General features: G+C 33.7%; 1 protein-coding gene and 1 long non-coding RNA gene across 3 annotated transcripts in view; both read left to right on the top strand.

Moving 5' to 3' along the window:
* LOC106624553 (serine-rich adhesin for platelets) overlaps window positions 1-20344 on the top strand; it is an 86520-nt gene that overhangs the window by 18208 nt on the left and 47968 nt on the right. The gene's annotated exons all lie outside the window — the stretch shown is intronic.
* On the top strand, window positions 1610-18239 carry LOC138856008 (uncharacterized). Its single transcript, XR_011395163.1, has 3 exons — window positions 1610-1841; window positions 4292-4347; window positions 18020-18239. It is a non-coding gene; the product is annotated as an uncharacterized lncRNA (long non-coding RNA).

The raw sequence follows: 20344 nt of genomic DNA, 5'->3' as shown, positions 1-20344 counted from the left end.
GAGTTTTAAAAACAGGTCTTAAACGACAACATGCTTTCCTTAAGCGTTAAAATAAATTTTGAGTCAAAAACCGTCACCGTCAGTAATATTTATATAAATGTAAAGAGTGTAAACCAAAAATAATTTTTTCTTTTCCAAAAAAAGTTTTAACTCGAAACGAAATTTACTTTAAAATTGAGTGGGTTAAACAAAATTTTTTTTTGTCCAAAAGTTTTCTTTTTTATAATCTACAGATTTTACCCTCAGGCTAAGCAAAAACAATTTACGCTCCACCCTATTATACATGACCTGTGATGCATTATTTTATTAGATTATAGATGATTTCTGGTTTCAAATACAAAGAGCTCCGACACATTCGAGGAATTTTTTGTTCCAATATATTGATTCTTCAACACCACGAATTATGTGATTTTTCTACACAGTTTAACCAAACCAATTTTAAGGACTTCAAACATATAGATTAACGATACATTATATAATATATTTCATAATATTTTCCGAAAATGTAAAGTTTATCGGAAAAATAGTTTCCAAGATATAAGCGTATTTGTAAAAATTTTTTAACTTAGTAAAACCGACCCCCAAAACTTTAAACGCGCTTTTTTCGAAACACTGTTTGACCGTCTGCGATATATTTGTTAGAAAATAATCAAAAGTATACAACTTTTGAAAATAATTCAGATTTTTTAAAGCACTCCGAAGTGTAAATTTTTTTACAAACACGAAATTTTTTGGGAAGCCGCCACTGTGTCAAAAATCCAAATTTTGACTAGTTCTTCGATCATTAATAGTATTCATCTACTGTAGTAAACAATTTTTTGGATTTTCGATTTGAGATAATTTTAAGCCGAAACATTTCCCTCAATGTCAGATACACCTTTTCGGAAGTCCTCCTGAAGATTGGCTCGTGATCAAGATAAACGAAAATGGTTCATAATGGTTCGCCGATTATTAAAGTGAATTAAATTCTGTAAATGTTCATTATTTTTATTTATTTATGCAACTTAAAAAAATAAAAAATAAAAAATTTTTTCCAACTTTTAACTTTTCCAACTCGTTAAAAATAAAAAGGCCACCAAAATAGCCACTGAGCGAATATCACTTCAATAGAATTTCCTACAAGCCATTTGTATCTGCATATGCACAGATATTAGACCGCTTTCTTCCCACAATTCATGTGAAATTTCGGCTGCGCATGCGCCTGCACAATCAAAATTTATGCGTATTCAAATGCAACAACAACTACAATAACAAGAGTTGTAATTACACAAATTTACATAAGTATGTGTGTGCAATTGTGCGCTTGCCGCTAATTTAAAAATTACTTTCTACATAGGAGTATGTCGTCTGTGCTCAGCAGCTAAGCATGCGAACATGCAATTGCCTAACTGGCTGCCCATTTGTGGCGAAAGTTTTCTACATTTGTCTTTTTTCTAAAATTTTTATGTGAAAAAATGCGCAAGAAAGTATTTTATATGGGAATAAAATGTCAACGTACGGTAAATTGCAGTAAATGTAATAAAAATTAAATAAAATAAAATTATAAACATATCGAAACTATGATATAAAAATATAATGCGGCGTATAATATATAGAAATATATATTAATAATTGTGTGTGTGTGTGTTTGTAATGTCAGCGGCGCTATAGCAACAAATATCAAAGGCCAAAGCGGAAAAAGCGCAATAAAAGTGCACGTGCCGGCGGCAGATTCCACCAACGGAAACAGCAGCAGGATTTCCATTTGCCGCCAGGCATTTACCGTTAATAGGCAATCTTCGCCACAAGTGGGAGTACGGATTTTTAATTGCCCACAGCCGTTAAGCAGGCAATTACAAATTGTAATTTTTAGTAAAACTTTTCAAATACATTTTAAATTTATTTATTTTTGTTTTTTTCCCCTAGTGTGTTTTTGTGTGCCACACAACTTATTGCCTTAACGGATGAAAAATGGTTGCGACGACAGACAGCTCCGCAGTATTGTTGTTTTTCCATTCACCTGCCTGCGATTTTCATTTCATTTCGCTGAATTTTTATTCTTTTTCTTCAACTTTTTTGTGGTTTTTGTTGTTTTCCACACATTGTGCGACGCCTTTTATAGCTGTTTTGTGACTTTTGACACATTTACGCCACGCGTACACACGGCAAAATGATTGATTGTGACAACCACTAAGCAAAAAGGTGAAAGGAAGGGGAACAAACTATACGAAAACTACACAAAAACACCAAATATAGTCAAGTTTGCGCGAAAAACTGCAGTGCAAAAAAGTTTTAAATTTAAATATGCAAAAAATTTTTTTGCAAGCGAAAATCACAAACGCCATAAAAGTCGAAAGCAAAACTAAAGCTTATGACTCCATCTTATTTTATGGTATTTATGGTGTATAAATATCAACTTTAACCACGCTGTGTTGCTTGTGGCACCAAGCGCATGCGCACAACGCAAATCTAAGCAAACAAACTATTTCACTTTTGTTGTTGCTTGTGCGATTTTCGCCGTCGATTTCTGTTTCGTTTGTTCATGTTCGCTCTAGAGGCTTGGCTGTACACACTTTTTGCACTCCAATTAATCTAATGAAAGTTTATGTTCGCTTACTGTTTATCCGGCTATACAATTGTCAGCGCTGACCCTGACGCTTGCAGCAGACAATTTGCGGATTTCTGCGCCGCTGTGCTGTACTCGTAACTGTATAAACACTGGCAAACGACAGACATGAGACAAATTAGTTAGGTAAGGTAAAAAATTCTGCATTTCATAGCCGCCAGGTTCGCTCAAGAGATGGATATATATGCGCATGCGCATAGTCAGTTGCATATATATTTTACAGTTTTCAATGATTTAGTGTCTACATGTTCTTTTTTATTTTATATTAGTTTAATTAATTTGGTGCTTGGCGCCCAGGAAATGGTGGGTGTGCAACAGCTGTCACTATTCATTAATAACGGTGCTGCACAAGGAAGTCAACTTGAACTGTATTCAACTGTATTAATCAAAATTGTATTTCATCAGCTTCAAGGAAAAAGTTACTTAATAATTTTTTGAATTAAAAAAATATATATAAGTGTTTAACATGCGACGAAACACACTGGGTAATTTTGACCCGAACGTTGTATGTATTTATAATTTATTTTTCACGCCGTGTAAATAAATCTTTATTAAAAATTTGAAATTAATAACAAAAGTTAATAGAAGCTATACATTTTTTTTTGTTTGGCAACTCAAAGCAAAATTACTCATATCATCGAAATTTTGAAGCGTTTGGAGAAGGGTTAATGAAAAATAATATTAAGTAAAATTTTTAACTCACTGGATGGCTTTAACCTCAATTGCTGATAAAGCTTATAAAATCAAGTTGTCTATATTTTTGAAAAAAAATTTAAATTAGTATTTAATAATAATATTAAAACAAAACAAACAATTTTAAATTCTGATCCAAAATTTTTATTTTTTAAGCTATTGCATAGCTTTTATAGCGCGCTTAGAGCGCGGCGACCGAATCAAGGAATTCCGTAACAGAAATAAACCTAACACGATCACAAAGTATGCGCAAATTATAATTTTAGGGCGTTTTTCCCCAAACCTCAAGTGGAAAATATCACTTGAAGAGAGAGCAGGCTGATTCAAAAATAATAACATTTAAGATACAATTTTTTTAATGGCAAATAACAATATAGAATTTAATAAAAATTTAATTAATAAAAAATAAATTATTCAATATTCGGAATCATAATATTAGTAACATTATTATTATTTTGGTAAATAGCTACCCCACCTTTTGGAACAATATCTCGTTTGACTTGAACAATACAATTGAAATTAGGTATTTCAATCGGATTATTAATGGTAATAAATTTGGCTGTCGCTTTCAACATCAACTTCGCTGATAAAATATTAAAGCGGTTGACAATTTTTCTTTCAATTTGAAAATGAATAATAGTCCACAAGAATCTACAACAAAATCAATTCTCAAACTTATGTTTCTTATTTCAGTTACCTATTGTTTCAAATTCCTGAGTAACCTACATGTATGGAAAGATAATAAAAATATTTTAAACAATATTAACTACTCATTGATTCAAAAAAAGAAAAAAATTATTTTCCAATCGATCACCACGCTTAAAAAGTATATATAAATATATATAAATAATTATAACTGCATAACTTGATAAAAAAAAATGCTATGCAATAGCTTTAACGCGGCAGTCCCCGCGTGCCACACGTACTTTTTATTTTAAGATATATTAAATGTTTTTTTTTTTTAATTCACAATTCTCTTTATTTTACTTACAGGTAATACACAATGGTTTTGTAACTGCTCGTAAATGTTAGCCGCTAAGTTTTAATAGGTAAGTGGCCTTCAAAAATTGTTTTAACCCTTATCCGGTAGGTCTTGGGAAAAAAGTGTTGATAAATTTTTATACCTGGAACATGGTATATGGGTTTTAACACCCAGAAGGAAACATCGAAGATCCGTTAAAGTATATATATATAAATGATCAGCGTGACCAGCTGAGTCAATTAAACCATGTCCGCCTGTCTGTCCGTCTGTTCTCTATCCGTTTGGATATATATGTCTATATATATATTGTCCCTCAGCAAGAAATTTGTCATGGATATTGCCTAAGGCAATAGTGCAATCTCAGAAGAAATAGTTCAGATCGGTTCTATATAGCATATAACTGCTGTACAAACAAAACGATCGAAATCAAGTGCTTATATGGAAACTTTTTTCATTTATGGAGATATTTGCACGAAATTTTCCGTGGGTTATTAAGTTAAGGCAACGGTGCAATATCCGAAGAAAGAGTGCAAATCGAGTCACTATAGCTTATACATAGCTGGCTGACCGTCAAAGTTTTTGTAAGAAATATTTTGTATCTTTGAAGAGTATTATAGCTTCGGTGCAACCAAAGTAAAATTTGTTTTTTGTTTTTAAACATGTTTTGAATAGATTCACTAACTTTCAGATCATTACAAATTTATGTATGCTTGAATGTTTACTTTGACCAGATTATTTGTATATAAGTGATTCTAAGATCACTTATCATCATAGTATAAAACTATTAGATCATCAGGCTTAGTAGAAATTTAACGATCATCAGATAACAATTTTCAGTTCATAATCCAGCAGATGAATGATCATATGATCAGTAAATATCAGCGGTCAGTAATTTTGACTACTTTCAAGAAAAAAATCTTAAAATACAAATTTTCATTACATAAATATTTTCTTTAAAAAAAAACTTTAACATAAACGAATGTTAAACACGTTCATGTTTATTAATCTACCAAATATTTTCACACAGTGCAAAAATAGAAAAAAAAATTATACTACCCGTGGTTTCCATTTTTTTACCGCTATTTGCTTCGCTGCTTTTTTTTCAACATACTAAAAAAGTAGTTTGTTATGCGAAACACGACTCTGCTTTAATTCTTTACAACACAGTTAAATATGTTTTTTTTATTTATAAATTTTTACGCATTTGTACAGCACTTTCTGCAGCCACTGTCTCATCAACAACTTCTTACCAAATTCGGTTTGCACTGCTGTTGTTGTTGGGGTTTTTATGCGATTTTATATGATTTTTTGTGTGTGTTTTGCTTCGTTATGCTGCACACGTTTTTAGTTCAGTTTACATTAAAACGACGCTTTAAATCGGGTCAAACGAGGCGAGTGAAAAAAGAAGCGATTTGATATGAAGACCGACCGGACAACAACAGTGCAACAGGGTTAACCGAATTTGGTATGTGGCGCAGCGGGAATTCTTCGACTTGTTTAATTGCGAAAAAAGATTTATTTTTGTTTTTGTAAAACGCAGCTTGATAAGGAATTCGTGCACATTTAAATGCAAATTTGTTATTTGTGTTAATTTTATATGCGAACAATTTCGGAAAGCTTCTCATAACGGGCACTCAAAGCGGAAAACGATGAGTTGCAATGAACATTTTTTTATAATTATTTGCTTGTTTTTTTTTTGTTTTGTTTTGATAATGCAAACTACATTTGTGTGCAATTAATTAGTAAGCAATTACGGCGCTTGAGATTTGAAAATTAAATAAATAAATAAAACTAAAAATATATCGCAACTAATTCAGGCAAAGTCGAGCGATTGCTTCACTGCACCACAGTTATCTGCTCTCTCCAATAAAAATTTACGCTTTGAGCTCAATTGCGCCTCCATGCTTTGATTCTCGCTGAGATCGCTTACATTCAGCGGCTAATTAAAATTCAATGATTATGCATTTTAACATTTTAATAGCATAAAAGCACGCGCATACACAGTGAAAGTATTTCTTCTGACGCTTTTCTATTTTTTTTTTATTATTTGAATATATTACAATTTTTATTTTGACTACCCAAATCTTCTTTCTGCTGCCATTGTTATTGTGGGAGAAATCATATTTGTAAAGTTTTTTGTTGTTTTACATGTTTTACACACTTCTACTTTCATTGTCAATCTGCTAGAGAGTCTATGGGAGACTATGGTATGTATGTATGAAAATGTATTAAAAAATGCTGGCTGACGCCAAATGAAAGTGTAAATTATAACGAAGATCTTTTGAAACTCCACTGAACTACCAAGCACAATTTTCGTTAAAAGATTTAAATTTTATAAATTAATAAAAATACTACAAGCTGAAAAAAATATACTTTTTTGGCGCTTTCTAAAATTTTGAAATAATCTTATGTAAAATTACAATCATATATTAAAACATTTATATTAAAACCAAGAAAACCCGTGTATGTCGGCTGCGCCGAAGCTTAATACTCTTCCCAGTCATATAGCATAGGAGAGTATAAAAGGATCTTTAACTTGATTTTAATCGGTCAGTTTATATGACAGCAATATTCTATAGTGGTCCGATCCGAACAATTTTTTCGAAGATTGCATTATTGCCTTAGGCAATAATTCATGCCAAATATCTTGAAGAGATCTCATCAAATGTAAAAACCTTCCATATAAGCACTTTATTCCGATCGATCGGTTTGTATGGCAGCTGTAAGTTATAGTAGTCCAATCTGAACAATTCGTTCGGAAAATATAGTGGTGTCTGTACAGAAATGAATGCCAAATTTCGTGAAGATATCTTGTCCCCCAATTTGTATGACAGCAATATGCTATAGTAGTCAGATATCAGCGGTTCCGACAAATGAGTAGCTTCTTGGGTAGAAAAGTACATTTCAGATCTATATCTAGAAAAATGAAGATCTTATACCCGTATACGGACAGACGGGCAGACAAGTCAACATGGCTCAGCTCGTCACCCTGATCAAAAACTAGGCCTACATATATATTTTGTTAATGAAAGTTTCATGAAAAAATTTTCTTAAAATAAATATCGATTAAAATTTATAACTGTGATATAAGTACTATAATTACAATATGTAAGAAAACCGACTGTACCTCACCGATTTTTTATAGCCATATGAAAATATTTCTAAGCTATTCAAATCCACCCTCACAGCCACCATTCCAATCATCTGCTTAAAATCATTGTTATTTAAATTTCATACTTTGTCTTAAAACCGAGTAAAAAGCAAAACCAGCTTTCATAATAACTTCATAGCGTCGAAAAATTATCTTTATGAGAATTTTTGTCATTGATATTAAAAGCTACCCAGTAAACCACAAACAAACAATGAAGCAAACAATCAAAAATAAATATAGTCCAAAAGAAAACCACACAAAAAGTAATAGCAGCAATAAAAACTGGATTAGACCCATTGTTGAGGTTATGTAAATTTTATGAAAAGGCTTTCACACATGCACAGCATGTTGAAGCTTTGCTAAAGCTTTGAAGAAGTAAAAAAATAAGAGAAATTACTTATTGTGGCACTCAGCATGTAGTTCGCAAAGAGTTTTATAGTTTATCTAATAATTTTGACAGCCTTTATGCAACTTTTTTTCACCATTGTGACAAACACTTTTTTTGGAAACCAAACCAAAATCACTTTAGAGGAAAAAAATTTAAAAAACTTTTGAGATATGAATAAATAATATAAATAAAATATATAACATTTCTTCATAATATCAAAAAAAATTAAGCCAAAGCTCTTAAAAGCTTATAGATAATTTAAAGATTTTGGTTGATGGGATGAAAAACTTTTGTATGACAAATAATGATTTCTGCCACTATTACCTATTGTTTCAATTGTTAAAATTATGAAAGCTCTTTAAATGTTTTAAAAGCTTTTCTGGTAACAAATTGGCTACAACGTATAACATTTATTTGCAACAACAAAAAATCAAGCAAGAAAGCTCTTCAAAAGCTTTGAAAGCTCTGCTATGCATGAATTATTACTTAAGTATAGATATGAGTTAATGAGATTAAATATAATTTTGAAAATATTTCGAATTATAAATAATAAGTTTTTTTAATACCTTAAAGTTGTACGTTGCTTTTAAAATTTCAACAAATGATTATTCGAAAACTCTTAAAACTCTCGTTAGCTATTCTCCTCCTTCTTACACTAATTGCAACAAATTGCCTTAGCAGTGAAAACAATGGCCTCTACAAATGACAGTCCAACTGTTCCGAGTGACATTTCTTTAAATGGCGTGTTCGTAAGTGAAGAAACCGAATGCATTCAGTGCATTACGTGTGCTCACAACGAAAATTTTAACAATCAAAATTAACATAATGTTAAATGCTTCAGCGTACATACAAATTAGTTTGTACGAAATGTTGGGAAAAAAATTTTAAGACTTAAAGTGATAGATAGGCGAACAGTGACAAACAAAAAGAGATATGTGTACATACCTGTCTACAAATATAATATATTTGAATGCAACGCAGCGGTTTTAGGCATCGAAAACAAGGTCAAATCACAAATAAAACGGTGTTTATGAATATACGTAGTGCCCAAAGTACCATTCGTGCTTGATTTATGCGTGTGTAATAGAGTTGTTACGTTTCTTAAGAGCTTTTCGTTGAGACATCCATTTCGTTAGTGTTGCTTCTACATAAGTCCTAAAGGTATTTCCTTGATTCTTTTTTGTCGCTTTGGTAATGCTTCAAAAAAGCTTAAGTCAATTCGAGCTAAAGCAGCTTATATTGGCTTCTAATAAAGATCTGCGCGCGTAATATATCATATATGTATAAGTTGCAGAGCATAACTCAAATAGTCACAATTAATCGAACTCGCCTTAAACACTCAGTTCTCTAACAGTCTTTTTCGGTCTTCTACTTGTGGAAATCAGCACCTTGCAAATGCACTAAAATTATTATCTTTTTTAACTCCACATATTTTCTACTTTTATTACACATTTAATTTCGCCATAAAAAGAATTTCGACACAGCTATAAAGCCACCATTAAAACAATCTAACTGCAGATTTTTAATTGTGCTAAGCAAAAAAACTCAAACCAAAAAATATGTAAAAGCAAATGTGTGCACATAAAGCAAACAAGCTTATCTAGGTCTGCCTGTGCAACTCTGTCACAAAGGGCGCGCAATATAATTACCGTTAACTGAATACACATGTATGCCCCACAAAAACAAAAAAAAAAACAGAAATAGATAATAAACCCAGTGATATTGCACTTGTTTGCAATTGCTTTACATTTATGATCGTTATTTCTGTGCTGAAAAAAGCATGCGGCTCTCCCGTCGCTTCCGCTCTTTCGCTCAGCAGTAAACTGTCACTTGTTGCCTTTGAACTACAAATGCTGGCAACGCAGTTGGTGTCGTTATCATCTGACACTGGTCGGGCAGAATGTGGGTTAGCATTTAAATTTATTTGTTTGTTGTTTTTGTATTTTTGTGTCACAAACATTATTTATGTTTGGTGCGCATTTAAGACATATTCGATTTTACGACATTTCTAATCTGTTATTTTTAGAAATTCACAAGCACTGTTTTTTCATTGCACTTATTGTCTATAGTTGTCTAAATTTTTTCTTTCTTGTTATTTAAGTTCGTGATACCATTAAAAATCAATTAAGCACGTGATGGTTTTGTTGAAGAAGCTGTAATGCTACTTGCATAACGGTACGTTTTATTACTTCTTTTTCTAAGCGTTGCCTTAAAACTAGTGCGGATAGCGACATTTATGGTCAACCATCGAAGTGTTGTTGTATTTTGTGCTGTCGGAGCATTGAAATCAGTATTTACAGCATTTAATTGGTTTGCAAGCTGACTAACGGTTCAGTTGATTCTATTTTTTGGCCTTCCGGTAATGTGCCTACCTTTATCAGTCGAATGGGATACATAATTAATTTAATGATTTTTTCGGAGTCGTATATTTTTGATCACGATCATTTTTATAATAAAGCTGGAACACCAAAAAAATTTAAATGGCCTTAATAACATTTTCTGTTTGTCATCTAATACTCAAGTTAAGTTTTTAAAAATGACTTTTGTATTCAGCATCAATCAGTTAATTTTTAAACTTTTGAACTTCTAAACAGTTAATTACAAACACACTGACAAACAAGAGAGCGGCAATGAGAGCAGCAAAACCGTTATCGCTCAGTTTTTGAATGCCTATACAGGGTTGTCGTACTACTCGTCCTTATATATGCACATAAACAATTGAAAAAGTAGCCCATTAAGTAAAGAAACCCAGAGACAAGTTACTAAAAAAGTACATAAATAACTCAAAACTTGTGAAGTCTCTTTGAAAAACTGCATTGTTTACATTTAAACTTCCAGCCACTGACAGTTCAAGTTCAATAATCAATGAAAAATTAACTAAAAATGACGATTTTGCAACATTATATTAAAGTTCAAAAATCGAAAAGTTCAATGAATACACAAATTAACAGCCGAAAATATTGAACATAAACTATTACAAGCGAAATCACGAAGTATACAATAAAAATTATGAGCAATAACAAGCAGATTTTTTTGCAAACTCATCACGGCATGCGCAGCAATAAATAAATACAAAATGAATTAATATATTTTATCAAGTTGAGTTATATAAGCAATCACAAAATTTCACGCCAACTCGAAAACCGCACAGACCAATAAACTTCAATAAGGAAAATATAAGGCACTTGAGAATTACAAATGCGAGCGAAATACGTGTTTTAGTAAACGTATGGTATCGTGTAATAGCTTTCGTATGTAGACATCAAATGTGACATGACATTATCAAACGACAAGCCGTGCGACGACAACTACAGTGGACAGCGGCGCGCCAACGCTACAACAATAGATGTTATGCTGTGTTTTTGACAGTTCAATGCACGTTAAACGACAGATCATAAGCTGAAGATATCTTTTGTTGAACGGCAAGCAGACACAATATTTATCAAATTCACAATAAACTTTAATTGGCGGCAAATGAAGTATGGCGCCGTTACTACTTGTGGGCAAAAATTAATATGGCAAAAACAATTTTAAATATATTAATTAATTTAATTTGATAATTATGACATTTAGTGTTTGCTGAATTGTGGTTGAAAAATATTGAAAAAATAGCGGAAATGTAAATCTTAAATGCTAATAGACAATTAATTGAATTAGTCATTAGTTAAAGCGTGAATGCGAACAAAACTAGTCAGCTGACATTGACGTTTCGTTGTCAGTCTTCCAGCATACCGTTAGCTCATCTTAGTGCTGATGAACTATGATAATTTGAATAATTTATTATCATTGTCAAAGTTCAAGCAAAAAATTCGAATTAAAATTAATTTAAGAATTTCGGTTAAAATTGAAAAATTAATTTAAAATAAGAAAAATAGTTCTAAGCTACTTACAATAATCATATTATGCAATAACTATAAATAAGCAGTTTATTAATTTTAACACAAAATTTTCAATAATAGTTTTTTTTTTAATACAGCGATACAGTTGTCTAAATTCTTTCTGATGTTAAAACTAAAAATTATCTAGCGGATTCTAACCTCAATTATGCAGAAATTTTTAAAATGATTAAAATTATTTTAGTTTGCAACGCGGTATTTTAACAATTACCAAAACTTGTGGGTAAGACCACGAATTAAAAACTTGTGTAAGAAATTATTTAATATTATCATTAATTACTTAAAAATATAATTATCAGCACAGTGCAGCAGCGGTGAGGTCATTATTTGTTGTAATACAAAACATATGAAACTGCTCAGCTGCCACGAACAGCTGACATTGACGCTTCACTGTCAGCCTGTCGGCCTACCGGTCTGTCACTCATCAGCAATGTTTAATGAAATCTTTTAACATGAATTTGATGGATCAAGGTTACGCATAGTCACCGATTTTGTTTGCTTAATTTATGACGTGATTTTTAATTAACACTTATATTTTCGTAAAATACAAACATACATACATACAAATATATTTATGTATATATTCGATATGCTGGTAAAACGGATATGGTACAAATACTTGCAATATGGTTCGCTGAACGTTTTCCAGCAAACAACAGCACTTTTGACTTATGATCGCCGAACCGCGACTAATCGGATTTCATTGATACTCGCCAGTGTTGGAAAATACTCTAATTAAGCGTAACAGCGCTGTCAAATTGTAGTGACAGCTTCATACCAAGCGGTACGCATAGTGTGCTGCATAACCGAAAATTATCGTATAAAATTATAGTATAATAAAAGGAAAATATAGGTCAAAGTCAAATGCTGGCGAGTTAAAATTAATAAAAAGAGAAAAATAAAAAATAAACAAAATCTTCATGTTCTACCTTCAGCATACAGACGGAATTATGAAGGCTTTGCGTTGCAGGCGAGTGAAGGCGATTTCTGTCTGAACGCCTTCTACTATATGCCTATATCTATGTTTGTACCAGTGCGCGTCAGTGGACGCAGCTTTCGACAGCTCGAACATTCCCGCTGCTATGTGTGTCAAGCAATTGACTGACAACTGTTATTAAAAGCGGTGAGCACCTTTGCCAGGCATAAATCAGAAGTAACCGATATTGTTGTTGTTGTGCAGTAGCTGCAGACTTTTTGTTATGGCAGGAGATACGCGACGCACATTCAAATATATAATAAATATACTTGTATATAGTATGTGTGTATTGGTGGTAGTTGTTTAATTGAAATTAGGCCACAATTACAGAAGTAAGAAATGCAGCTGTGTAACTGTAAATGCATTCCAAAGTGCTGAGCTTTTGACAAGCACGTCAGAATTGTGTGAGTCAAAGGCTTAAAGTGGGTTTTGGTTGGAGTTTTTCGTATTATACACACACACTTTCCACATGTAAAGGGACACGAAAAATTCTTGAAATTATTAGATTGTTAAGATGATTAGTACGTGCGTGTTTACTTTCAATTTCTTAGTACAACAAATATTTTTTCCTTTACGAAAATGGAGATTGATTGAACGAATTATTTGTAGTTCAGCTAAATTCGAGGTAGAATTTGGTCAAAGATTAAAAAATAAATTCTTCTGAAAATGCGAATGAAAATTACCATATAAGTTTTGGTCAATGCATATCATAGTGTAACAAGTCGTAAAAATTAAACGCTTCTGAAAAATTCAGCTATTACATTTCGTCTAAATGTAATTATTTGAAGTCTTTATAACCTAACATTTAAATTACAAATAAGAAGAAATGTTAATTTTGAAAACTTTAAGCACATGCATTTCTCACCTCAATAAGGATACCATATCATTACGAGTAAGCCAAGGTAAACTCCTTTTTCCTATAAAGTATAGTTTATTTAACTTGCTTTTTTATACAAACTGAAGGATCGGAATAAAGTGCTTGCATGGAAACCTTCACCTTTCATTTAACGAGATATCTTCCCGAAATTTGGCATGGATTATTCTCTAAGACAATAATGCAATCTCTGAAGAAATGGTTCAGATCGGATTACTATAGAATATAGCTGTCATAAAAACAGACCAGTCAAAATCAATTTCTTGTAGGGATTATTTTGTATTTGTGAAGGGTATTATTGTTTCGGTGTTTTCTTGGTTTCGATTTTTTCACCATAACCTAAAATCAACTGATTCATAGAAGATATCTCGACCTACCATTTCCTAGTTCAAATTCACAACTTAAACAGAAACATTTGACCATACACATATATGTACATACATATATGTATAACCATAATCGTTCGTGTAAATCTTCACATGCCGCTAATGTAGAAAACGAAGCGTTTTAACACATAATTAAGTGCGATTGCAGCAACATTTGTCAAATCCTTATTCAAACACACACTTTTATGTATTTACGCGAAGCGTTTTTTCAAGAAAATAGCTAAAGAAATTAAAAAATGCTTTTCTGGCGATCATGCTGCTTGCCTCTAAACCCATAAAGAAGAAAACTGAGCGCTAAGCAGCGGGAGTTCAGCTACAATGCCTTACCCCCATTCTAAGGCCAGCTAAGATTACTGCAGCACACACATACACACATACATATATATGTATACCAACGCATACATTGTATTTAAAAAATTTCTCACAAAGTTGTGGTCTGCCAACAAAGTGTCAACATAGTAATAGGGACGCGTTAGCGCGACTCACTAAATTATGCTACGTCACGATTTCGTAGTTGCTGCTGTTGTTGGTGAAGTTTCTACATGGGTTTCAATGTACTACTGAGCGCTTTTAAGCCGCGCTGGCGCCGTTGCAGCACGACAGCACGTTGTGCAAGAATCTAAGAATCTACAAAGTAGAAGACAGGCGTTGGAAGATCCGTGCTGAGCAGTAATTAGCGCGGCGATTTATTTACTTTCAGCGCTTTAGAGATTTACTCAAAGAATTCTTATAGACTTTCTGCATTTCTCAGGCGTGCATATGAAAGTCCGCCATGTTTTGATTTCCCATGCGCTACAACTGTCAATAGTTGACAGTGTTGCATCGAATCGCTTCAAATAAGTGAAGTGGTGCTTCACTTTCTGCTTAAGTTCTCAGCCAATGCGGCAACTTTCCTTTAAAGCATTGGTTACATGCCAAATAGTTGAGTTTCTAATTCTGCGCACACACAAAAACATATACATAAGCTCAAGAATTCGTGCTTTCATTTTGTTTTGCGTGAAGCAGAAGCGAAAAAACACGTGACAGCTTTCTTCACCGCCCATCAATCTGCTGCTCCCTCGCTCACAGTTTATCATGCTGGCTTGTCATATGACACCGTGCATTGTAGTTATTTCTATGACATTTGAAAGAATTCTTCTGCTGCAAATGCTGTCACCAAACAATGTAGTTAATTAAGCTGTGAAAGGTTTATAAATTCGTTTGGTTGTAAATAAAGGTGATTTCATGTTTACCGCCGCGCAATTAAAACTATTGTGCCTGTGTGGACGTGGTCGAATTCTTTAAGAGGGGAGACTCATAAGATTTCATCTTAAGTTATGGAATTCTAGCTTTTTCCAAAGCCTTATCTTTCGATTTTGTAAATCTCGCATAGGCAGCTTATTTTATATAACTTTGCCGAACGAGATTAACGGAGATCCAATTCAAATACCGTTCCTTTCTGATGTTCACACATCAAAAGTTTCTCATGTACCGATGAAATGTTTTGATCCCAACACGAATCTTCGATACCAACAAATTTACTCGGTTAGATATATCAACCTTAGTATAACGAAAGCTGAACAGTCAGGGCAGAAGTATCGAGCTATCGAGGGCAGAAGTATCGAGCTATCGAGGGCAGAAGTATCGAGCTATCGAGGGTAGAAGTATCGAGCTACTTATGCCACGCCTTTTTTCAGACAACTTGCAATCAAACTTTTAGTCTCGCTGCTTGTATGCCTATTAGATAAAGTCCACTTAAAAATCATAACAACTTGGCTTAGATGAACCTTGCTGAGAGCAAGTAGTTCAATAAACCTCCTGCATTATAGCCTATGAACGAAATATCTTGAAGACGAATGCTTGTGGCTAACCATAGCTCACCGAAATTATACGTAGTCATCTCGTTCCCAAATTTTCAGTATCACTGGAAGCAGCTTTAGTTCTAACTGCCACATGAAGAGTATTTCAAAGAAATAGACAGAGACATAATCGCCTCCAAAATATACATAACCTCTCATTACCAACATAATAAATGTATACTTTGTCTCATAGCCCTTTTTCGATTTCTTTCTACAAACGTCACTAAATGCAACATTTAACTCTGTACTTGCAACATTACCCACCCACCGCTTCCGCTTGCCGTCCACAACATCCATCACTATGGTTTTTTATAAACCCACTGCTCCATATCTTTAACGACTCACTCGACTTGTGAGCGCGCGAGTACGTTGAACCCACGTTTTGTCTCATTAAGCATAGATTACTACAGAGACTGTCACAAATTGCATGACACGAATGCAGGTTGCGACAACGGTAGGGAGTTAAAGTAAATACAACAAATATAAACTATGTCTATATATATATGAATATGTATGACATAAGCTCAATTGAGTGTCTCGCAGTGTTTCCCAACCGCTGTGTCTTCAATTGCATGTCTGAGTGGTCGTGATGACTTGACAAATGTCACATACCCGTAGGTACAAACCGTTAGACGCCGCAAAAAAGTAGTTGTGCTTGTATGAGAGCCCCAAACACAACTGTCATCTTCGCTGGATTGACACATAGCGGCGCATGCATGAGATTACCGCTGCGGCTGCTATGTCGATGGTCAACCACGGCCACCTTCCATGTGAGTGAGTTGTGAACTTACTTATGTATGTATTTAGTTGTTTCCCTGCCTGTCATACGCGCTGCAGTACACCGTTTAATTGCTCAACATGGCTGTGAGGCGAACCGATTTTGACACAACCGTAGTTGTTACAACTATAATGGTTTCCGACGCCTGCTTTGTGTCACCGGAGTTCGCATGTTGCACTAATTTGTTGTCTTTGCTTTACATTTTATTTCGCTTTTTCAGTTACGTAGCCAACGCCGGAGTGCTTAGTAACGATGTTACTGTTATGTTACATTAATAAGCCCTTTGCTTAATTTGTATTTTTTTAAATTATATTTATCTGTTTTATCAAATTTACTTATTCACTTTATTAACAAAAATATTTATTTACCTTTGGTTTTGCTTAATTACGTCACAATTTGAATGAATGCGAATTTTCGTCGTCCCAGCATGTTGCGCATGCGCCCTGCACGCACGCAAGCACGCTTCGCTCACTCACTCACACATACAAATACATACATACATATATGGTGAACAGCGTACAGTAGATAATCGCCACATTGCAATAATTCTGCGCACGACTTGGGAAGTTGAGCAATTTATTAAGTACCCACCTACGGCACCTTGCCGCCCATGCCGCGCCGCATAAGGCAAGCGCTTACTCCGCCCATGCCCGCGCGCAAGCCATAAGTTCTTGCCTTTAACTCCACGTAGGGTTTATTAAGCTCAATGCTCTGCAAGCAACCTGTCGTTCCGCTCCGTTCCTTCCGTTCTTGCGCGCTCATTTTGCGACGCTTAATGACTTGAAACAACACTACGGCTCGGCGCATTCGACCGGCGCGCTGGCGTTTAGCCCTCAGCGCTGCACTTTCAGTTAATTTGTATGCAACCGGTGATGATGAGTTTCGTATGCCCGCTTCTTCTGGCCATAATTTACGGTATGTCTGTCTGCGCGGCGTTGTTGGCGTTGTCGGCATTGTCTTCTGTGCTGGCAGATATTCATATTTCATTGCTTGCACTGCACTCGCACTAGAATTGTGCAAATTTCAATTTTGCACGCAACCGCACCGCATTGCATACTGTCGCAATCCCCTCTGGGTGTATGCATTTAGTTTCATTCAACCTGCCGGTTCGCTGCGGCGCATAAACAACGGCTTCCTTGCCAACGTAGTCGGAAGGGTTTTGAGGAAGTCGTCGGCGTTGCTTCCCGTTCGAATTGTCCAAGGAAGCCGTACACACTTTTACTCGTTTCTTTTTCACCTTAGTATAGTTACACCAGCACTCGCTGGTTGGTATACAGTCTGCAGCTTGAAGACTCAAAATCAATAAGTCTGTGCGGTGCAACCGAAAACACACCGCTCACTCTCTTTCGCACTCCAGCTAACGGAAGCGCTTTGTCTGCCTGCTTATCTGACATCGATGACTTTGTTTATTATCTTATTAATTCTGTTCTTATTTTTTCTTTCTGCTTTCAGGTAGCGTACCGTATTCATAACTCATAAATGGTTTGTCCAGCTCTGATTTTGCTTTCGTTGGAGTCTATAGGCAAGTTCATTCCTGCTCCTCATATGGCCGTGGTGATATATGGTAGGAAATGACTTGCAATTAATAACTATAATAACCATTGTCTGGCTTTTGATTATTTGTTGTTGTTGATTTTTTAATAATAATCATATTTTTATGGCTACAAGTTCATCAGCGAGTCAAAGCCTCACAGGCAGGGTTGCAGCCATATTTAGTAATCGGAATCCTTTAAGAATAACTGATTGGGTGGGTACCCTCTTTTTTTTTGATATAGTAAATTAATGAGGCGGCTGGAAACCACATTACTGCTGTACATAATTATTTTTAAGATAGAAACATCAAAACATTGTTTATAAAACCGTGGTCAGTTTTGATATGCTATCTTAAACAGATATTAGCTTATAATCGAAGTTTGTTTCCAGAAGGAAGCACCCTATTAGTTCGTGTCGAAATTATTTAATCTCCAAAAAATAATTTTCTTAAGGTTAATGTTAGTACATGAGTCGATCACTTGCTTATAAAATTGAGTTACAAAGTAGATATTCTAGACAAATTCCACTATCCTAAATACTTTCCGCCAAGCATAAAGATATCATAAATGAGCATTAGAAAATGTAGGTAACTCCGGAAATCAGAAATTCGATTAAAAGTTTTCTTCGTGAAACCGCGGGAAGTACTCGCATTGTGCGCTGATTGGCTTATTTGCTCTAAGTTGAGCAGGTTACTATGTTGCTCAAGGTTCTTAGGCGGATCTATAACATATCTTCGCTCGCTATCGGAAACCAAAAAAACACCTTCCAACCTTACTAACTGTTTGAGCTCATGATCTCACTTCATGTTGTTCAAGCATACACATAACTGTGAATTTCTAATAGTCAATTAAGTTCTTAGAACTTTCCTAAAACAGTATAAGTGTTTCTTGCCAGCATATTTATGTTGATTCCAAGAGCAGAACTTGGAAATACTCAAAAAATACCGCAAACCAAGTATTTAAGTAGCGCCTATTATTCTACATGAGTAAGTACAAAATAAGCTCCTGCGGGATAGATACGAAAACCTAAAATAACTTGTAAAACAAGTTTCAACCAAGAAAGGAACTAAAGAAAACAAGACAAAAAATATTTAATGAAGGTCAAGAAGAGACAGAAATTCTAAAAAACAATAAATAAATGGCATGAAAAACAAAATAAAATAAATAATAAAAAAACAGCAAATCACTATGCGGAAAAACAGGTAAATAACTAAAACAACGACAATGAACTGACGAACGAATTGAAGGGTAGAAAAAATCAACGAAGTGTAAAAGGATAAAGATCCTACCACCTTTGCAGAATAAAATTGCTTTCAAATTAGTTGCCGGTGTGGTATGAATAACAACAAATAGCGGGTTTGAAAAGGATTTCGTGTGTAAGACATTCCTTACAACAACCTGAATGATTTTACAAATTGCTACTTTCGATACAAAAGAATAGTTGGACGAAGTCATAAAGACTTTATTCTACTTGCTTTATCATTTTCAAAATCTATCATTGATTTTTTTTTTTTGTAAGGAAATACTTTTGGGCCTTGGTATACCTACTATGTGAACGCCTATGGTTTTACTTTCAGTGATAGAAAAATGCAGGGGCTAAGATATTTGAGCCTGAAATTTTATAGGGTAAATATAGTTATCATATTGATTGTCATATTTATTTTATAATGCTTCAATAGATTGGTATTATTTAAGCAAATCACTTCCGCTTTGGCATATAATAAAATTTAGTACTAGTTTTCTTATACGAACACCGATTATTAATCGATTTGTCTTTGCAAATAAAACAACACGTTCTTGTTAGCAGAAGCAGAATTTTTATATAAAGGAATAATATGATTCAATTTGTTAATTTCATTTTTTTAAATATTTATATATATATCGATTAACAATCGATTAATCGATAATAATCGAATTTTTGAATGTAACTCTACAAATACTAATTTTTTTATAGAAAATTATCTCAAATAAAATATATTCTTATAAATATTATAAATCAAACATCACAACACATAAAATAAATATTCGAAATTAAAAAAAATCGTTTATAACCGATTGTTTAAATAACCGATTAAGGCTGAAATACTGTTTATATTAGTAATTGTACTTAATAACAACTAAATTCTTCAAAATTTAATATAAAACAATGAAATCGTTTATAATCGATTTTTGAAATAATCGATAATGTCTTAAAACATGTTATTATATATACATTATTTATATTCGTTTTGGAGTGCAATAGCTT

This window comes from Bactrocera oleae, chromosome 3 (assembly GCF_042242935.1).
Source record: "Bactrocera oleae isolate idBacOlea1 chromosome 3, idBacOlea1, whole genome shotgun sequence".
NCBI classification, from domain to species: domain Eukaryota; kingdom Metazoa; phylum Arthropoda; class Insecta; order Diptera; family Tephritidae; genus Bactrocera; species Bactrocera oleae.
Note: the sequence above shows the minus strand (reverse complement) of the source record. Positions and strands in the feature narration are given on the sequence as shown.